Source organism: Staurois parvus, unplaced genomic scaffold, assembly GCF_062004578.1.
Source record: "Staurois parvus isolate SC_StPar_1 unplaced genomic scaffold, SC_StPar_1.0 ptg000576l, whole genome shotgun sequence".
Taxonomy (NCBI): Eukaryota; Metazoa; Chordata; class Amphibia; order Anura; family Ranidae; genus Staurois; species Staurois parvus.
Window position 1 is genome coordinate 1,155,993 of NW_028318372.1, and position 9,030 is coordinate 1,165,022.

The 9,030-nt window shown below is 38.0% G+C and overlaps 1 long non-coding RNA gene across 1 annotated transcript; it reads left to right on the plus strand.

Annotated features, from left to right (window-relative positions):
* Positions 1-1,995: 1,995 nt before the first annotated feature.
* On the plus strand, positions 1,996-8,674 carry LOC149450268 (uncharacterized). Its single transcript, XR_016315280.1, has 3 exons — positions 1,996-2,131; positions 4,662-4,829; positions 8,109-8,674. It is a non-coding gene; the product is annotated as an uncharacterized LOC149450268 (long non-coding RNA).
* The last annotated feature ends 356 nt before the right edge of the window (positions 8,675-9,030 follow it).

The window sequence follows — 9,030 nt, forward strand, 5'->3', positions numbered from 1 at the left end:
TATAGCACATCTGCTTCCAAAAATGTCTGCAAACTGGGTTACCTCTAATGCCAGCCTCAAATTAGCAGTCATATGACTGCCCTATTGATGCTGTAAAACATCTTATTTAGTGGATACCCAATTGCTTCATCTCTTTCCATGTAGTGAGCAAACCCATCAGAGGGAGTGATCAGCAGTCCAGCCCAGCACTACCCTTCGGTAATCAGCAAACACTATCCACCCACACCAAATATGCAGATCTAAGGATAGTGGGTGAAGACTGGCACCCAACCCACTGTCTACAATTCTGTCTGGGAGCCCAGTTTGAAAAAAATGTCCAAATTGGATTTTAAGGTCCTACCTATAATATTTTAATTTTTTTTCTTCCCAAAATATTTTATTAGAAGAAAAAAAGGCATATCAGCGCACATACAGTTAAGGAACACAGTCTGAAGATAAGTGTTGGGTAAGGATAAAGATGGCACATGATGATTTGTATGCTATGGTTTGTGTGTCCATAGGTGGGGTGTGTGAGATATGCGAAGTATGGCACACCTGTATGAAAGTCACTGCTCCGTTTTGTCCTTGATATGGAAATAATACAGGTGTAACAAAGGTTTGAAATAGAGATAAGACAGATAAAGGAGTAATTAGAGAAAGATACCTGGGTGGTGAAGTGGGGAGGGGATTATGGGAAAAATCTGAAAAAAAAGGGGGGGGAGATGGGGAGGGAGGGTAAGGTGGTGAGGGGATGTGAACTGGATATTTGAGGATAAATAACTCACTTCCTTTTGTACTCCAACAGGCCCATATTTTCCTGAATCTCTCGGGATGTTCCTTAGCAACAGAAATCAGTTCCTCCATTTCCTCAATTTTGTTGATCCTAGCAAACCATTCTCGGATAGTGGGAACATGTGTTGAGCGTCAGTGGACTGGGACACATTGTTTTGCAGCGTTTATCATGTGCATGGCGAGTGATTTACGGTATGTCCTAAATGGAAGTGTGGAGTGATGAAGCAAAAATTGTGCAGGGGAGGGGTCTAGGGTATACGTAGTTACTTGTGTAATTGTAGATTGAACTTTCCCCCAGAAAGGCTGCAACACTGGATAGTCCCACCAGATATGCAAGAGTGTACCCGTCGCCTGGTGACATCTCCAACACAAATGTGAGAGGTTGGGGTTGAATTGGTGAAGCAGAGATGGGACTATGTACCATCTAGAGTATAGTTTAAAGATGTTTTCCTGCGTGGAGACACATATGGATCCTTTGTGTATGTGTCCATAAATGTGATCCCAGTCTTCCGGCGATAGTTGGATTTGTAAGTCACAGCTCCAGGCCTTGCAAGCTTTCCTGGATGGAAGGTCAATGATATTCTCAAGGCATTTGTAAAGTTGGGATATCACATGTCTCTGGGGGGACTCCGTTGAGCAAAGTTTTTCAAATGGGGTAAGAGATCTAGTGTATTCTTTTATATGTGAGGAGCTATGTATAAAGTGGGGGAGTTGTCTATACATCCACGGTGTCAAGGTCAGGGATGGCCATTTATTCAGAATGAGGTCTCTGGATAAGAACTTCCCATCTTTAAAAAGGTGGTACATACTCAAACTGTCTGTGGGGTTAGGACCTGCAAGGAAGGCATGTGACATACCCGGGGTGAAGTCTGGATTCATTTTGACAGGAGAGAGTGGGCCAGGGGTGGAAGAGAAACCTGTTTTCTTACTTATCTGATGATAATTTTTTTTTCTTATTATGTACTGTAGGTTTTGAAAAACACATTCATACATCTCCTTTTATGACAGCAACATAATTAGAACATCAAATTGTGTTATAAATTGACTTTTTTGCTACTGTAAGGCATGCTTTACCAGTACCCTCAAGGTATATTCTGAAATGATCTCACCAAACAAGAGAATTGACATTACTTAGTAAAGTTACTGAACTGGTCTATCTGGGGGTGTGGTTTTTAACCATTTTCTAATATATATATATATATATATATATATCTAACAGAGGTTGTATATTCTACACGGTGACACCAACTCTTCTTCTACTGGGTGACTAAGGCACAAGACTGCACCATGAAAGCCAACTATTACCTAGCTCTGATTGCCATCAATGTCTTGTTGTTCCAGTTCAGTTTTGCAGCTTTGGGTAAGTCTTCCTCTCTGTTCCATGTGCTGGAATTTTCTTAAATAAGAATTATAAGATTGGTTTATTGGAGAATTGCCATTAGGTAGTTCACAAAGATGGATGAGTTATTTTAACTTTCAAAATGAGCATTTACCTGTTAAATTCCTTTTTTTCTCTTAAAGGGTTATATGCCATTTTTTGTTTATCACTGCCTCAAATATCTCTTTCCTGCTCTCCTCAGTTGGCACCTCAGTGAAACCTAGTTATTACCAGCCTTAAAAAAGGGGCATTTTAGGGAGCAATAACCCATGTGGTTACATTTGTGGCTTATAAAGAGATTTTGTCACAAAAAATACAAATTTGGAGTTTAATGCACAGAAACAATAAAGTATCAATTCTTACTTGCAGCAATATCACCACAGCACTCTGACGTGAAAGGAATATAATTTTGTGACATTTTAATAAAGTTTAAAGAAATAAACAACACGATGCTTTGAACCCTAGTACATTGCACACCAGCATGAATGCATTTTAGCTAGCAGGCTGTATGAACAAGCACTAAAGTTGCTGCTGATGTCACAAATAAAATGGTGGTGCCTGGTGAGTAATCACAGCAATGAAGAGAGTTCTGGGGCCACTGGGGATCACTGTATTAAGGTAAAAAAAGGAGACAGGGTCTCTTAAAGTCAAAATATCTCAGAAAGTAGTCAAACAAAAATGTATGTAGTAATTTCACCAGAATGTTGAAGTGAGACCTTTTGCAATTACAAAATAATGTAATGCTAGGCCCCTGGCTACCCACTCTAATCCTAACATTACACCCTGGCAGGGCTGCACACATGCCATGGTGTATTTATCTTGGACTGCAGAGTTTGACAGGTGGTGCCACCTGTCAATCTCTCCCACTGATATCAACTGGTTACCACAACCACAAGTCAAATGCCTGCCTCGCAGTTGTGGTACGATCACAAAATGTGAGATTGCTCTTCGGCAATTTATAAAAGTAAAAAATTAAAAACAAGCATCAGGAGGCAAAAGTAGTACCTCCCGAATGCCTGCCAGCCTCTGCTATTTCACCCTGGCAAGATTGTGGAAGGAATATAGGTGTCACTTAGGTTTCTCATTTACACAATGAGAAGGGCTACAGGGTTTGTGCCTGATATGAATGAGAGAAGCTTTGCTGTTTTTTCAGAGTTCTCCTGCTTGTAGACTGAAAATGCTGAAAAATAATATTAATAGTAATTGATTTTACTCAGGGTATGAATAAATTGTAGCACAGTGTTAACATATAGTATAAAATAAAGAATAGAAAAATAGTGCTGTGCTTCTTACTATAAATCAATGTCAGATAAACATCCACCAGAGGGTCTAACACATAAACCAACAATTACTAATGAACGAATCAAACAAAATAAATATATTTATAAATAAGTGTACCTTATAGAGAGGCAACAAATTCCATTAAAAATAATAGACCCTCTAACAAATAACTAAATAGTATAAATATATATTAGTGCATATATATCACGAAAAATGTCTCCTTAATACATAAATAAAGAAAATGAATAACAATATGAATAACAAAGTGCTGGTAAATGAATCAATAGACACCTGGCCAACCATCAAGCAATAATAAAAATATATATGCTTATTATTATTATTATTATTGTAAAACTATTATTTTAATTTAATTATTTTACAATGTTCTCAATGTTATTAATGTCTATTATGATTATTATTATAACAAGCTTATTTAGTCTCCGTACACTTCTAGGCATTTTGTATCACAGACAGAATCACCATGGTTCTGCCCGCGATCCAAAAACATCTGCAAAACTAACAAATTGCACCATGCTTGTTTAGGTGCCATTCATTTTCAATGGCATCTAAGCACGATTGCGATTTTGGCACAATTGTCATGCAATAAACCATGCAAACTGCATCCCCGCGAAGCTTGTTGCCCCAAAAGAAGCTCCTGCTCCTTTTTTGGGTGACAAGTTTCACACTATGCGGTTCCCCAGGATTGCAGAGCAAATTTATTGCATAACAATTGCGCCTGAATTGCTCCCGCAGTTAGTTGCCATTGAAAATGAATGGCACCTGAACAAGCATGGTGCAATTTATTAGTTTTGCAAAACGTTTTGGGATCACAGGTAGAATCGCAGTGATTCTGCTCGAGATACAAAATGCCTAGATGTGAATGGAGCCTTAGGACTATAATTTTGTAATGTTAATATTTGTTAACTATTTTAATAATTCAGTACTGGTATTGTATTAATATTTTATTATTATTCTACTCTGGCTTGGAACAGAGTAGGACAGGCAATTCCTTTTCTCTGTCCTTTCCTTTCCTCTTTACTTCTCTCCACTTCTTCTTGCTTTCTTTTCCTCCTCTTACATGTTTATTGTTATTTTGCTGTTTTACACTTTTGTATATTTATCAGTGAATCCTGTTTCAGTAAATATAGATAGGTAAATAGGTATGCACTATATATATATATACTGCTGTATGTATATATATATATATAATTTTTTTTTCTTGTTTTTTTAGATGATGTCTGCTACTTACTTCCAGATGTGGGTACATGCACAAAAACACAGTTATATTTTGGTTATGATATAAACAAAGATATTTGCCGCCCATTTCCTTACACTGGATGCGGAGGAAATGCTAATAGATTTCTTAGTCTCGAAGATTGTGAAGCTGCATGCATAAAAGGTATTACTGAATGTGCTTTTAAAAAAAAAAAATAATGTTCTCACTTTGTAAAGTTTCTATGCTTATTCACCACTCTTTCACTTTTTGGGTACCACTCATAAGTATTTGCAGCTGTTCTAAGGCCATCAGAGCATGGCTACAGTCATGTGACTCCAATCTATCCTTCCAGCTCCATGTCCAATCGCTGGCAAATTCATGCAGGCTCCACCTCTCCAAAATACGTCCGTTCCTAACCCCAGAAACTACTAAACAACTCATTCACTCCCTTATTATCTCACGACTCGACTACTGCAACTCCCTCCTCTCCGGCCTACCTCATCACAGACTATGCCCGCTTCAGTCTATCCTGAACTCACGGGTCAGACTCATCCACCTTACCAACCGCTCCGCATCTGCCACCCCCCTCTGTCATTCCCTCCACTGGCTTCCGATTGCCCAACATATAAAATTCAAACTATTAACATTAGCATACAAAGCTATTCATAACGCTGCCCCAAACTACCTCACCGACCTGTAATCCAAATACCACCCAACACGTACTCTTCGCTCCTCACGAGAACTCCTACTCTCCAGTTCCCTGGTCTCCTCCTTCCACACCCGACTGCAGGACTTCTCCAGGTCTTCCCCCATCCTCTGGAACTCACTACCCCAATTCATCAGACTGTCATCAACCCTCCTCACCCTGAAAACCCATCTCTTCAGGGAAGCCTACCCCGCCCTCACCTAACAGCCGATCTCCCCCTACCACTCCATCCCCCACAGCCATTTTCTCCTGTACCACGATCCCCTCCCTCCTAGATTGTAAGCTCCAAGGAGCAGGGCCCTCGAACCCCTCGTGTATCGCATTGTATTGTTAATGTATTGTCTCATGTACTGTCCCCCGCTATAATGTACAGCGCTGAGCAAACTTTTTGGCACTATATAAATATTGTATTATAAGAATAATAATAATAATAATGTGAAAAGCTAAATACACCCCATGCAAACTGTTCATTATTTTACCATATTTGGACAAGAAACATTAGCTCTTGATTTAAATTGATGAAAGCTCAAATTTTCATACAGAAAAAGTACATCCCCACATTTATCACCAATTCAGATCCATGAAATTAGAATAAGGTGTTCTAGATTAGATGCCAATAATTAGAACCTTGTTAGGCTTAGTTTATACTTGTGGTTGGTGGGCTGTAAAAACAGTGGTTGAACATATAGGCAAAGATAAGGTTTTCTGAAACAATGTACTGAAAGCTGATTAATCAAAGATAGAGTTTGTTGGTCAAAGTAACCTAGATATATTGTATTCAAACTGAAGACATTATATCAGAAAAAGAACTTCACAACTGTGGAGCATGGTGGAGGACATGTTATGGTTTGGGGTGGCTTCAGAGCCTGGGCAACTTACAGTCACTGAGTCACCTACTGTATACATTCTGCATCATATCAAAGTATGCATGATGAGAATACAAGTCCTTCCATTTAGCAGCACTAGGGCTGTCTGTTTGAATCCTTCGGGTACTCTAGTTTCTTCTCACACTCCAAAGGCATGCTGATAGGTTAAATGGCTCCCGTGTAAATTGGCCCTAGCATGTGTATGCATGACTGTGAGTTAGGGACCTTAGATTGTACGCTCCATGAGGGCAGGGAAAGATGTAAATGTACGATATACAATGTAAAGCACTGCGTAAATTGATGACTCTATATAAGTACCTGTAATATATAAATAAATCTGTCCAAAAGCTGAAGTTGATCTGGAAATGAGTCTTATAACACAGTAGTGATATGTAGCACACTAGTAAATTCACCAAGGAATGTCTCAGAAAAGAAATATAGGGTTTTACTGCTCTAGTCATACACTGACTTGATTCACATTGAAATTATATAGGGGGGTTTGAAAGAGGCATTCCCTGAAAGGACACCCAAAAATACATTGCAACCAAAGGAATTTTGCAGGAAGAAGTGACCAATGTCAGAGATTGGATGGTAGTTAATCAAAATGCCCACAAGATGTAATTTCTGCTAATGGAGGCAATACCAGCTTTGATATTAAGGGTAAACTTAAAAATTTCACACTACAAAAATACATTATTAATATTTCTGTTAAATAAAAAAAATTTAAATTGGAACACATTTTCCTTATTTTTTTATTCATTCTGCACCTTTATCTGTAGGAACTTTCTGAATGTAAATCTATTGTTTATTAGTTCAGATATGAAGATTAAGTCCACTTTTTGCTTTCCATGGGGTGTACCTAATTTTTCACATGACTGTCCTTCCACCAAAAAGCCAACTTACTTCTTGCATCAGGGCTGAGGGCTCTGGAGAAGAGTACTGAGGCAGAGTGCTGGTCCCTTCTGCTAGCTATAATCTGCCTGCATTGCATAGAGTAGCACAGAGATATCACAAAGTCTAAAATAAGGTATATAATTATATTTGAAAACTTTTATTTAACATTTTATATATTAGTATGTTGATGGGAGGGGGAAAGAGGACCAGAGAAACAAAATATAGGCAAATTAAATTTAAGCTGTGATCACAGAGCTGAAAGAATCAGAGCAACGACTTATCCCTCCAGTGCAGTGTCTCTCCCTTCTCCAGAGTAATGACTCCTCCCTCTTCAGAGCAGTGAATCCTCCCCTTTTTAGAAGACTACATACAAAGTTCATTTAGAGAGAGAAAGGGTTTGAAAGGAATCAGCTTCTGAAGCACTTTCTCATACTGGTCAGTAAATGATGTGTTTGCATCTTAGCTGTATCAAAGAATATGTCAACCCTGGATGCTGTACCATACTAAAGCATCCAGTTTTCTTTTCATTGCTTCCTTTGTGTGAAATCCCTGGTGATCTTGTCAGTCCCTCTGCTTTCCCATTAAAAACTGATCACACTAGGCATGATGACATAGTGCGGTCAGTTTTCTAGCTGTGCTGGGAGCTCAGCCCGCTCTCCTCCAATGATCACAGTTGTGGTGACACCCCCCATCCCTGCACAGTCATTCACTTGAAAGTTCAGTATGCTGCTATTGCTCCTCCCCTAGCTCTAAGCTCCTTATGCAGCTGAGAACAGAAGGTATGTGATTACAAATGTTTTTCCTTTCACTTCTATTTTGAAATGAATGGGTTGTTTTACAAGTTGAGGGTTAACACATACTGTAAACATTTGTGTGAAAAGCAAAAATGTTAAGAAATAATGATTAAAAAAGGAATACTGTAAATCATCAGTTTGAAAACACAAACTTAAAAAAAAATAACTAACATGCATTCAAAACCAATTTTTTCCTTTACAGAAAACAACAATGATGCTAAAAATTCAAAAAGCCGACAAGCCATATCGCCTTATTTCATCGTTTATCCTTGGACCCAGAGGGGCATTTGATCAGCAGACCAGTAGTTTCAGCCTCCATAATTGCTCATTACTTATTTCCTTTAAAGTGTATGTAAAAGCAAAATTATTTTTTTCTAGTTTGGTATAGGGCAAGAAGGGTTTTTATTGCTGTGTGTGTCCTGCTGGAGAGATTCACTCTCTGTATAATATGCACAGTACACTGCTTTTTTTGCTTGGTTTTTCTGACAACATAAGAGTTATTGGAGAATTTCTAAACTATGGATGAACATTTGGATATTGAGTTGGAAAGAACAAAAAATAATTAATTTTATAAGCCAGCACTGTTAGTGGTTTGTCAGTAAAACAAAGTAATTTGTATTATGTGGTAGAGGGTTATTTTGTTCTGTAATGCCTTTATGACCTAGGGTTCTGTTGTTATATAAGTATTTGAACAACAATGATTGTTGTCGACCTACTGAAGCAAAAAAAAAATAAAAATAAACAATACTTTAAAGCATGCTAAAAATATCTCGCTTTACTGTCTCCTACTTTTTGTACATCTACACACAGAGAAGATGTTCGATTTATTAACCACTTGCCCTCCAGAGGATTTACTGCCTCTTCCTGACCAGGCCTTTTATTGCTATCCAGCACTGCGCTATTTCATCTGGTCATTCAATTCTGCACCCAAACAAAATTTCTTTTTCACAAAAATAGAGCTTTCTTTCAGTGGTATTTGATCACCTGTGCACTTTTTATTTATAAACAAAAAAAAGACCAAAAATCTTGGAAAAAAAAACATATTTTTTACTTTCAGCTATAAAAAATATATAGTAAACTCAAAGTTAGTCATAAATTTAGGCCAAAATGTATTCTGCTACATG